The following is a 12472-nucleotide window of genomic DNA, read 5'->3' on the forward strand; positions in this document are numbered from 1 at the left end:
GGTACATATGTCAAGTCTATGTTCGTCAGTTGCTGTCAGCTCTGCTCTGAGCTGCCCTGCATTCAGCTGGAAACTGCTCAACTGTTGCAAACTCAAGAGAGTCTGAAAAGTGTCATAAAATTCAGTGCCACTTCTAAAACTGTCAATAAACTAGCCCTAAATATATATATATATGTATATCCAATCTTTTGCCGCAGTCACCTGCTACCCGTTGATTAACAATCCTATTTCAGCTGCTTTTTGTGTTCCTTGATGAACAATTTCCTTTCCATTGTCTTTCTACTAACCTTACTTCCTTATTCTCGCTGATATTCCTAACATTTTGGGGGGAGACGGGGGAAGTATTGTATGTAAAAGGAAATATAGGATAATGGTCAGAATGTGTTATCACCATGCTGGCTAGTGATTTAAAAAAAATTTTTTTAAATTCAGCTAAAAATAAAAAGGAAAAAAAAAAGAAAAAAACGCTCAATAAGATTCTCCAACTCCTTGTAATTTAATACTTTGAATAATCAAAGCAACAGGTGCAAGAATGGACAGTTGGTTGAATTAACTACACAAAGTAGGAGCAATTTGAGGAGGATTCAATTTTTGCCAGAACGTTAGCCTTCTATGCATCATGTAGGGTCCTAAAGAGGGGATAAAGAGAAAATCTTTGCCCCTGACCCTCAAGATGGACAATATAACACACAGGTATAGTTTTAGAGAAAAGAAGGAACTGAGACATTCTAAGTTATGACTGGTCAAGCAAATCGTATGTTAAAGAAAATGAGTCAGTTGACAGGACAAGAAACAAGTTGATGGCAATGTAGAAACCTCTTCACAAACACATGAAATAAACAATTGATAATTAAAAAAAACAAGAACATACTATAAAAATTGACTGATTGCAAAACAGAGTTAATAAATGAATATTTTCAAACATTCTACGTTATTCACAGTCATCAATGCATCTGATATGGTGGGAAATTTGACTCAAAGTTGATTTTTTTTTAAACCCTGTTAAATGTCTTTCAATAAATGTTTCACTCAATATGAGGCATAATAAAAAAAAATGTAGTTTAAAAAATATAACTTTTATAATAAACAGAAATGGACATTTTTCACATGAAATCATTCAATTTGTACAGTTTGCAAAGAAAATGACAGACCAAAGAAAATGTTGTTTCAAACTTAAGCATGACAGACGAAAGAAGGCAGTAAATTTTAAATAAATAATAACTTCAGAACTCGAGACAATCCCACTCAAATTTAAGGCATATCCAGGACTGTTGTCACATTCGAAGTTCTTTAAGATTTACTGACAAAAAAGTGTAATGAAAAAATGTTAATACTTTTGCAGAAAAAAAATAAAATGACAAGCATTTTATAACATCGATTGAAATTTAGTTATCATTAAAAAAAAATATAAATATTTATATTACATTTATATTATATTATTAACTGCAACTACCCAGTGTTGATCAGTTGTGTATTTGTGTGCAATTTATTTATATTTTTTGTTTTATTATTTTTGTTTAAGTATGGAAGATTTTGTTTTCCAAAATTTTAGTTTTTCTGCACAAAGGGAGGTAATTCTATAATGGGCGATTATAAAATATATATATTTTTTTAATAGCTATAGGAAAATAAATCTGAGAAATTACTTTTGGAAAACATTAACTTGAATTGCATTCTACATTTGTTAATGTTCAAAAAAATAAAATAGCTATTCAGAATGAAATATTGATTTTGTAGAACAGAATATATTGAAAACAAAAAAGTTGAAAACCCAACTAACTTTACTTTATTATATAGAAGAAAGAGATAATAGAAAGAAGATAAAGAAGATAGAAAGAAAGAAAGAATAAATTAGTGTTTGTGGGTTTGTTCACAAATTCATAGGATTTTGTAAATAGACCTCCATAATTATCATACAGAATGGAACAATAAAATTGTCGCCCTAGAAAAGATGGCATGATTTCATTTCCATTTGATGAAAACTGGTTTTCTTTTTTTGTTGCAGACCATTTACTAGAGGGCCATTTGTGTACAAATCCCAAGAGTGATAGGAGCCTATCATGCCTGAAAGTGACACAATGTTCAATGAGCGAGATCGGAGCTGCACTGCTGTACTACTCATGTTCTCCACCGATTCAAGTTATGGCAACAGTATCATTGTCAACATTCTCAAAATGCAAATCTGGATGATTCAATGCCTGAGGGCACAGCTCAAGAAAGTTACCAGCCACGGTTATGGTTTTTGGTGTGGTTTAAAGTGAGGGTGACATCATGCCACCTCACATCTTCGAAGTCGGCTTGAAAGTCAACACTAAAGTGTACCTTGATATGCTAAAGAGTGTGATGATACCCTGGTGCAATCAAGTGGCCACAGGCAGATCCTGGGTGTGGCAGCAGGATTTGGCACCAGCCTCAAGTCCAAAGAGGCCCAGGCTTGGCTTCAGAAGTACTTTGGACCCTTTTCTCACTGACCTCCTTCTCTCCCCCCCCTCGACCTGAATCTACCGGACTACTTCGTTTGGTCAATCATAGAGAAAATCACTAACATGACCTCTCACAACATCAAAGCCAGTCTGATTGCTGCCATCTACTAAGTATTCGCCAAGCTCTTGCCGGCACTTATGGAAAAAGCATGCTCCCAGTTCCAGACCAATATAAAGGCAGTGATTGAGGCTGAAGGTGGCTACATTGAATAGATGTCAGCTCTACTACATAATCAAGTTACCTGAATTGATTTTTTGCAATAAAAGTTTTAAAATAAAGCTGTAGTGTTGTTTTCTTTATAGCAACACTTTTATCGTTCCACCCTGTATGTACTATTGAACAACATTACCTACAGTATTTGGATAAGTATATTTCATTTTGATCAAAACAATATTGCAGTTTCAGTTTGATATTCATAGAAGTGAAATACAATATCTTATTTTTGGTACTTGTTCAGAACCTGACCCAATTTCTGGCAACTTTGCGTCAGCATCTTCGGTTAGGTTACGGTAACTAGAAGATGAGGCATGATTAGCCAATCAGCAATCAACTGTAAGAAAACGACAAGTTTCAATGAAATCACGGAATTCGTTTAAACGAGAAAGAAATCTTTTTTCAAGTCGAAAATGAATTAAGCATGTTGTGTGAACATATTAAATCTTTTTGCCAACAAAGAAAACTTGTAGCAAAAAGCAAAAAATTGCAACTGAATTTGCAGAATGAGCAAAACAAACCCTGTAACAGACAAGTTGGCATAGAGACGTACTAATACAAAATGCAGAAGATGAACATCCATAAGGATGGCCGCAAAAAAAAAATTTACAATTGTTTTCATGCTTGTGTCATTCAAAAAAAAAACAATTATTTGCAACTTTTCTAGGAAAAAACAAAACAAAACTTTTGTATATTTTTCTTGAAATTAAAAAATATTTATTTCCTTTCACAGTTGTTTCCATGCTTTTGTAATATTTGCAACTTTTCTTGAGAAAAAAACTTTTTCTTGAAACTGAAAAACATTTTCTTTTGTTTCAATGCTTTTTATTGATATTTATTTGCCACTTTTCTTGAAAAACAAAAAAAAATTTGTATACTTTTTCTTGAAACTGAAAAACATTTTCTTTCACAATTGTTTCCATGTTTTTTTTTTGCAAAAAAAAAAAATATATATATATATATATATATATTGGAAATTTTTCTGAAAAAAATTTTTTTTTTCTTTTATTTAATTAAACTTATGACTATTTTCCTTGTTTTACAGTTTTATTTCCAGTGTTTTTTGTCTGTTTGATTACAATGCTGTGTTTTAAATTTATCATCTCTGGCTATCTTTGCATTGGCTTTTTATAGCTGTTTACGAAGATACCAACGCAAAGTTGCCAGAAATTGGGTTGGGTTTTGGATAAGTATCTTATTTTATTCTATTTATAAATTGCGAATTATAAAAATAAAAAAAAAACATATTCTAATGGTAATATAGAGTTCAGGGCAGTAACAGTGAATTTCTGTAAAATACTAAAGATTTTGTTACGTCTAATTGCAGTCTCAGACTACATATTTGAAAAGTGCTGAGTATTTGATAGGGGTTGGTGAAAATTTAAAATATGTTAAATGTCACGTTTTTATCTTGTTAAATAAAATGTCTGCCTTTTTTTTTTTTTTTTTTAAATACAGTCTACTAACATTCTATTTCTTCTAAAAACGTTTTTTCACCTTAGAAAGAAAACTACAATAAACATGGAAAAAGGGTTACATCTTTTTTTAAGGTCGATGCTAACTGCTGACACAAAAAATAATACATAATCAGAAATATACCTTGCATGCTTCTCCCAAATAATAATAAAAAAGAAAAGGTACTTTCACCAGCTTCAACCTTAGCAAAAGCTTTTTTCTAATCTCCATGGCTCTTTTTTTATCAACGTTAATCCATCATCTTTCAGACAAAAAAAGCAAGTTTATTTTATATTACAAAATAATAGTTTGACTTTTGTTTGGAATGTAATGGTGAACCACCTTCATGAAGTGCGGAATGATATGTGATTAGAATGACGTGGTTAAACAATAGCAATTCAGTCACTTACAAGTGAGATGGGAAGGAAAATTGTACAATCAAATTTGAACGAAATTCAATCCTGGCAAATTTTTATCATTTTAAGATCCCATAATTGAGGTTTCAGTTTCACAAAATTTAACATTTTCTAAATTTAAAACTTTGGGGTTTTTACTATAGCAGTTATAAGTTTTGATAGCTTGAAAGAATTTGAGATGGGGATGGAGGGGGTCAACTTCATTGAGACTATTTTAGTCTTTTTTTTTTAATTATTATTTTGTTGCCACATCCACCCACAAACTCTTCACTCACACATTTATCTCTTTCTCCCTCTTTTTTCCCCAAAAATTATATTTTCTCAGATATGTCTCCATTCTTTCCAACTTCCCTACAGGCAAAATGAAAACCTCTTAATACAAATAAGATATCTATTTTTCCCTCCAAAGATGAAAAAAGCAACAAGAAATATATAATATATAATAATAATAATTAATAACATTGCTCCTTTTTTGTGATACTGAGCACTATTTTCACTATGCATACTTTTTTTATTATTAAATTCTGATCCAACTTAATCCAATCATCTAATACGAAAAGCAATATTAATGTTGAATAGAAAAGATTTGAATTGACTGAAATTGCATGGTGACATCCTTCAGTCCTTGTCTATGTGTGGAAGAGGTTGGTAGAAATGTTGAAAACAGAACTCAGACAAGGTGACTAAAAACTACCTTTGTAATCCATTGAAAAAATACTGAAAGCCCATAGCAGTTCCCATTAACATGAAATTGGGGCCACATTTGTAACTACTGAATTATTCAGATTTTAAAGTACCAGTAAAACTAAAACTTTACATAGGTTTTTACAGCAATCCTACAAAAAAATATATGCTTGTTTATAGTAAGACTACAGCAGTAATTTTTTTAATACGTCCTTTTAAGCAAAAACAGTATTAATTACATAATTGTCATCTTGAAAATATATCGAAAAATTACCAAAATTTGAGCAGAACATCTATTAGTTTAAATTTAAAAGAAAAATGCATAGATATAATGGTCGATGGCCACTATTAACATAAGAAAAACACAAGGGAGATAATTCAATTTGCCATAGTAAATAAAAGAAAATTTATATATTAATTAGATAGCATGTGTTATTTTGTGTGTCATGCTTACATCTTTTTTCTTCCGAGTGACTGTCATTTAATTGTTATGACCTTCCATTTCTTGTAATAAATAATTTTATCAAGAATTCTTCATAAGTTTTCATTTCGATTATAGTTGAAGAAACTCAAGTTATATATATCAAATTTTTAGTCATTCAATAAATTTAAAAATTTATGACATGAAATGTTTCAGATCAAAAGATTTTTATTATTCTATATAAGACAAAGAATACATTAAAAATATTTTAACTCCTTAAACTATAGGATTTCGATGTCTACCATCTCTTCAAAGGAGAAAATATTAGCAAATAATTATAATGGTTTACAACCTTATTTGCTAAAGTCAGTGAGACATGGAAAATCACAATTAAAAATTGATTGAATAAATAAAAATCTTTTCCTCTTAAACTCAAACATTTCATGTCATAAATTTTTAAATTCATTGAATGACTAAAAATTTGATTTATTTGCTCTATTTTGTATATCGAGCAATTCTTATTTATGGTGGGATAATACTTATAGAATATTACTGCCAGTAATATCTTGTAAGTCTTGTAATCACAGATTTCCATACCAGCTGATTGTTGGATAATTTTATTCTGAAGTGTGTGTGTGTATATATATATATATATATATATATATATATATATATATATATATATAAGTTTCGGTTTTAATTCAAGCTGATTCAGAATGCTGTATTTATGTAGTGTGGACTGTTCTATTGTTGGAAAGTTTCGATTTATTTGCACAAAGGATGGCCAATTTTTTTAATGAAAAATATATTATTTCTGTTATTATGAAGTCTCCTATAATACGAAGACCCTTAATAAAGAACACTGTGGACTAGATTTATTTTCTTAACATATGTAATTATTTCAATATAAAGATTTAAAAATTTGGTATTCATGCAAAATAAGAACTGTGCTACCGTCAGAATTTTCCAGGCAGTTTACGAAAGGAGCTGAATGAAAGTTGAGGGGGGGGGGGGTTACGCACACACTGGCAATTCTTTTTTTCAATGAAAGATATATTATTTCCGTTATTAGGAAGATAATTTAATGAAAAAATTAATTGAAAAAAAAAAAACAATATTTTTTGTTGTTATGAAGAAAATACAATCAATAATTATTGGAAAATTTTTATAAAACTTTAAGAAAATTCAAATCAAGAAAATAAAACACTCATTATAAGGTAAGTTTCATAAATAAATATTCATTTTTTTTAAATAACAAACAAAAACATTTGGATTTCGTTATGATTTTTTTTCCGTGTTTAAGATTCTTTTTTTTTTTAAATATAATAAATCTGTCTTTTAAAGATATAATTTGTTGAAATTTTAATACATCCCTTGCCAGTGTAACGTAAAATATTCCGCTTTAAAAATGATTCCTTTTCATCTGTAAGAGAGAAAAGCTATTTTTAAGATTGGATTTTTTTTCAATTTCGATACTTATCGAATGAATTTCTGTACAAAGCATATCTAAGAACACTGCCAAACATATAAATTACCTTTGTGTGAAATTTGTGAAAGATAGGCTCAACCATTTCGGAACCTATGAGGAACTCACACACAAATGCACAAACACACACAAAGTGACTTTTATATAATAGTAAAGATAGAGATTTCATAGGTGACATTTCTTTATTAGATCGTCCTAGGGATTAATAACATTGGTGACAATCCAGATAACAATTTTTTTTTTGTAAGATTTTCAACATCTTTGAAAGCAGAAAAGGCAATAAATGATAATCGAATATTAATATACTTTAGAATAAAATCCAATTAAGTATCACAATAATTATAAAAACTGTAAGGGTACGTATGTTTCACAGGCAAAAAAAAAGTTGAAATTCTTAAGGACAGCTTTTTTTTTTTTTCTTTTTTTTTTTAATCAAAATTCAGTGAAATCCCAGAGTCAGCAAGTGGTAGCAAGAAATACTCATAGACTAATGATATGTATTATTATTGTTATTTTTGGTTGGGTCAAGTTTGTTCATTTTTTTTCATTTTTACAGCAAATCAATCATTTTGGGGTTATTTAATGCCAGCCCACTTGGCACAATACTTAGAGCGTTCGCTAATGAGCCAAAAGACAGAGGTTCAATCTCTCAGTTAAGCAATGATCCCAAAAAAGAAAAATGGTACTTTATGCCACCTTGCTAAACATTCAGCATTATAAAGGTGAGGATCAAAGGTAAATGGACTGTGGAGCAATCTAGGTAAAGGAGTGCTTCCCTCCCCTACATCTTATAATAATAATAATTTATTGTGCACTAGTTGTCCTTACCCAGAGTTGTTTTTTTTTGGGGGGGGGGGTATTTAATTGCGATTTATTTTGTCTTTTTAATAAATTATGCAGATTTTTTTTTTGGGAGGGGGGGGTCTCCAAAATATTATTTTTGTTCTAACCAAGAGAAAGTAACTCTGTTATGAACAAATTAGTATTAGGACGATTAATGAAAAAGAGGAATTGAAAAAAAAAAAAAAAATTAGCACTTTTTGAGAAAAACGGAATCGATATCAGAATTGAAAAACATTTGTGCCTATTTTCTGATGCAAAAAAAAAAAAAAAGGATTCTTTTGTTTTTATTTGTTTGTTCAAAATTTAATTTTCTATGATCCGTATTAAAACTGAAATAATTAATATTTATTGCCTTTAAAACTAAAATTTACAGATCACTCACACAGGTGCACATTTATGTTTGCAAAAATATATGTACATGACATGGGCTTTATAATAATTCCCCCTCAGCCTTTAAAGAAAAAAAAAATCAGAATCGGTAATTATATTAGAATCAGAAATTTAGAACAGAATCGGTAATTGTATTGGAATCTGCAAAAAATATTGGAATAATCCCATCACTAGTACAAATACAGAGCGAAATCCGCTTTTTACAGAAGATGGCAACTATTTGAAAATAATTCCAATCTGAACAAAGTATTTCTAGAAGGAATTAAATCAAATTATATTTTACTAGTGAGATCTGTGAAAATTCCAACGGCATCTTTCATATGTAATATATATTGCTGCTGTGCATTCTGTGGACGTTCAGCGTGAATGGAGACCTAACTATATTATCGTAGCCCTTAGATAAATACTTTTACAGTTTTAACAAAGTAATTTGGTTAATATAGTGTCAGAATATATCTGGTTATTACGGTTTATCTCCAACATCCTTATAGGAGTCTGTAACATGTTTTTATTTTATGAATGCTCAGCGCGAATGGAAACCCCACGATATCATTATACTATCTTTAGACAGAACAGATACTACTCTTGGATCCAAGTCAAAGGATCAAGAAGGTATATTTTAGTTTTACGTACGGCCCAAAAGTGACATCATTATTTTTTATTTACATTCTGTCTTCGGTGATCGGGAGATTCTATTTATTAAAAAAGAGGATAGAACTAGGATCTCCTGACCGAATAATTTATAATCTGAAAACCATGACACATGTACATACATACATACATTAAAGGTACTACAGTATTAATATATAGATTATTAAAAACATGTTGCAACGATCCACAAGAAAAAAACTGATGTATCAGAATCAAATATTGATTTAATAGGAAGAAAGCTATCAACAACAAAGAAACGATAAAGAGACTGACTTTACTTTACATATTAGCAGATTGAGGGATGTCCACATCCCCATGCTCACCTTTGTAAAAAGGGGATAATTTTGGAGGACATCTTTCTTGCTAAAAATAAACATAGCAGATCAATGTGTATTAAATTTGAACAGCTAACTGTACAACCCATTAAAAATTAAAGATTTTTAATTATTTTTAATGGAATTTTCAAGCTTTTGAAGAAAAAAATGTATGTAAATTACCAATATAACGATAAATATATTTTTATGTTAAATGGGTTTTAGTGCTATAGTAAAAAGGTTAATGAAAATAAAAAAAGGTTTTCTTTTTTTTAATAACTCAACATTTCTTATTAAAAAAATTATTTTAAAGGTTGAAAGACAAGTTGGATAAAATTTAAAGGTCAGGAGTAAAGAAAGAACTAAAGAAATTTAAAGTACTAAAAAATTTGTAGCGACCAGATTTATCTCCCTTTGGGGAGAAATTCTATTTAAGGCTACAGTTTTTGTTTTTTGGTAAAAAAAAAAAAAAAAAAAGACCTAGACTTCTTTGATAGACCCCCAAATCTTGTTGCAAACATAAGATTTCATGGGAACTTGACTAAGATCTGGTCAAGAATAAAGATCATATTTTTCCTCGTATGCTGGCTAGATGTGCTGCAGGTGACATCAGCTTCAAGGCACTTCTAACAGAAGAAACACAAGAAAATGTAAGACTTCATTTAATTATTTTACGTGAAATAACATGTTTGGGAACAATGTATTTTTGTATGTAATTTTATGTTTCACTTGAGTGATTGTGCAGTATACCGGGTTATCAAACAAAAAACATTCCAGGTAAAAAAAAAACACTATTACATACTTACAGGTCATGTCAAAATTCATATAAATTCCAAAAATCACAAACAATGATCCAATAGAAAAATAATTACAAGTAAAAATACAATTTATTGAATTATATCATATGTTTTAATGTAGAAAAGTTGTGCAACCAATTCTGTATAAAAAACTGATTTATCTTGTTTGTTTCAAATCCACCACCGAAAGAAATAGAAATCGCCCGATTGCTAATCTCTATGATTTTTTCAGAAATATAGCTCTCTCCTGGATAGTTTTTTCATATTTTGTGGAATTTATGCTAATTCCGACACAACACACAAGTATGTGACAGTGTTTCTAGCTGCAATACATTCGTTCGAAAACCTAGTGTACTGCACAAGAACCCTTGTTTTGGAATATTGTCATAATCATTTGTTGTAAACAAACTATTAATAAATGAGATGCCTTTTTAACTGTCTTATTTTCGAAAATTTGCAGTTTTGTCAATACACTACACTGAATTTCAGCAACAGGGCAAAGATGAATGAATGACAATTCTTTACCTAATCTTGATAAAACAGAAAATAAAATTGTGATGACCTCCTGATGTGATTTAGAGATCTACCTCTTTCATCAAAGTCATTTTGTAAAGGGGCATAATCCTATACAAGAAACGATTTCTCGGTGCCCATATATTATAATAATGAAAAAATATTGAATTTCAAGTAAAACAAATCGTACTTACGTAATTGTAATGTTTCAAATAGTAACATATCCAAAAATTATGGAAAACGATAAGGTAGAAAAATAATTACTCATGAAAAAAGACATTTCAAAAATTAAAAATTTAGCTAAAAAAGTTATTTTTAAAAAAATTCACAGATTATGCTATGTTTATTTTTGTTTATTGAATAAATCCTGTCTGCTACACATTGCGTTTCAACTGAGTTACTTCCCCTTTTGCTTATGTCATGTGATCCAATATGACCAGCATGTAACTTTATCAGAATCGTTTCTCATGAATAATTTTTTTTCTACCCTATCGTTTTCCCCTAATTTTTGGATATGTTATTATTTGCGACATGATAATTACGTAGGTACCATTTGTTTTACTTGAAATTCAATATTTTTTCGTTGCTATAATATAGAAGCATCGATTTCTCTTCAAAAAGGGAGATAACTAGTCCTTACAGAAAGATCAGATCATTCTTATTTAAAAATCTTTCACTTGATTTCTTTTTCTTTTATTGCTGAAATGTTTATACGAAATACAGGTTGGAACGATAAAATTGTCGCCCTAGAAAAGACAACAAGATTCCATTTCCGTTTGATGAAAACTGTTTGGCTTTTTTTTTTGTTGTTGTTGCAGACCATCTACTAGTTGGCCAGTTGTGTGCAAACCCCCAGAGCGGGTAGCCTTCTATCATGTCTGAAAGTGACACAATGTTCAACGAGCGAGATCAGAGATGCGCTGCTCAACAACTCATGCTCTGTACTGATCCAAATTATGACAGCAGGATCATTGCCAGCACCCTCAAAATGCAAACCTGGATGGTTCAATGCTTGAGGGAACAGCTCAATGAAGTTTCCGGCCATGGTTAACATTTTTGGTGTGGTTTCAAGCGATGGCTACATTATGCCACCTCACATCTTTGAAGTCGGCTTAAAAGTCAACACTAAAGTGTACTTGGATGTGCTGAGAGTGTGTGGTGAATCCATGGTGCAATCCAGTGGCTGCTGGCAGACTCTGGGTTTCACAGCCCACAAGTCCAAAAAGACCCAGGCTTGGCTTCAGAAGGAATGCTATGACGTTGTACCCTTCTTTTACTGGCCCCACCTCATCCCCTGACCTGAAACCGCTGGACTACTTCGTTTGGTCATACATCGAAAGCATCACTAACATAACTTCCCACAACACCAAAGCCAGCCTGATCGCCATCATCCATCGAATATTTGCCGAACTCCCAGCAGCGCTTGTAGAAAAGGCATGCTACCAGTTCTGGACCAGTATCGATGTGGTGATTGAGTTTAAAGGCGGCTACATTGAATAGATGTCAGCTCTACTACATAATAAAGTTATTTGAATTGATTTTTTTCAATAAAAGTTTTAAAATAAAGTTGTGGTGTTGTTTTATTTAGGGTGACAATTTTATCATTCCACCCTGTATTCAGGAAGCCATAAAAAATGTTCTTATTTTATTTCCTGTACGTGTAATTCATTAACATTTAAACTAAAATCAATGTAATTATTAGAAAACGTTCTTGATTGAAATAAACGTTTAACATACAAACATCAATAAATATATGTAAAGGATTTGGGGAGTGAACAATTTTATGCTTGTAGAGTATAATTTGA

Source organism: Euprymna scolopes, chromosome 21, assembly GCF_053919585.1.
Source record: "Euprymna scolopes isolate OS-2025 chromosome 21, ASM5391958v1, whole genome shotgun sequence".
Classification (NCBI taxonomy): domain Eukaryota; kingdom Metazoa; phylum Mollusca; class Cephalopoda; order Sepiida; family Sepiolidae; genus Euprymna; species Euprymna scolopes.